Consider the following 1,276-nt stretch of genomic DNA (forward strand, 5'->3'; position numbering starts at 1 on the left):
TTTCAATGGAGTCAAATGACAACATGGGCACTATTCAAAATGCTATCCTACAGAATAACTATGGCTTATCCAACTTCGGGGTGAACATGGTAACGGGATCCTAATGTTAGAGTTAGTAAATTCGTTTAACCCGTGTAAGAAAGAGTTCAGAGTCCCAGAGTAAAGGTCGAGGAGTAAAAGATCCTAGTACCACCCGATGGCGATGTGGGCCCGTAAGGCACACAGCCAAGTTAGTAAAAGTTTTTGTAATGTCTAGACTCGACTTCGGCCAAGGAGTGTGGAAGGGGGATTCCTACAGGCAGTCGGCTCTGATACCAACTTGTGACGCCCCCGATTCAATCGTACACTAATCATGCACGCAAATGTGTACGATCAAGATCAGGGACTCACGGGAAGATATCACAACACAACTCTACAAATAAAATAAGTCATACAAGCATCATGATACAAGCCAGGGGCCTCGAGGGCTCGAATACAAGTGCTCGATCATAGACGAGTCAGCGGAAGCAACAATATCTGAGTACAGACATAAGTTAAACAAGTTTGCCTTAAGAAGGCTAGCACAAACTGGGATACAGATCGAAAGAGGCGCAGGCCTCCTGCCTGGGATCCTCCTAAACTACTCCCGGTCATCACCAGCGGGCAGCACGTAGTAGTAGGCACCTCCAGTGTAGTAGGGGTCGTCGTCGACGGTGGCATCTGGCTCCTGGACTCCAGCCTCTGGTTGCAACAACCAGAAAGAAAGGAAAGGGGAAAAGGGGAAAGAAAGCAACCGTGAGTACTCATCCAAAGTACTCGCAAGCAAGGAGCTACACTACATATGCATGGGTATATGTGTAAAGAGGCCATATCAGTGGACTGAACTGCAGAATGCCAGAATAAGAGGGGGATAGCTAGTCCTATCGAAGACTACGCTTCTGGTCACCTTCGTCTTGCAACAGGCAGAAGAGGGTAGGTCGAAGTCCTCCAAGTAGCATCGCATAGCATATCCTACCCGGCGATCCTCCCCTCGTATCCCTGAGGGAGAGCGACCACCGGTTGTATCTGGCACTTGGAAGGGTGTGTTTTATTAAGTATCCGGTTCTAGTTGTCATAAGGTCAAGGTACAACTCCAAGTCGTCCTGTTACCGAAGATCACGGCTATTCGAATAGATTAACTTCCCTGCAGGGGTGCACCACATAACCCAACACGCTCGATCCCATTTGGCCGGACACACTTTCCTGGGTCATGCCCGGCCTCGGAAGATCAACACGTCGCAGCCCCACCTAGGCTCAA

This window comes from Triticum dicoccoides, chromosome 1A, assembly GCF_002162155.2.
Source record: "Triticum dicoccoides isolate Atlit2015 ecotype Zavitan chromosome 1A, WEW_v2.0, whole genome shotgun sequence".
Lineage (NCBI taxonomy): Eukaryota > Viridiplantae > Streptophyta > Magnoliopsida > Poales > Poaceae > Triticum > Triticum dicoccoides.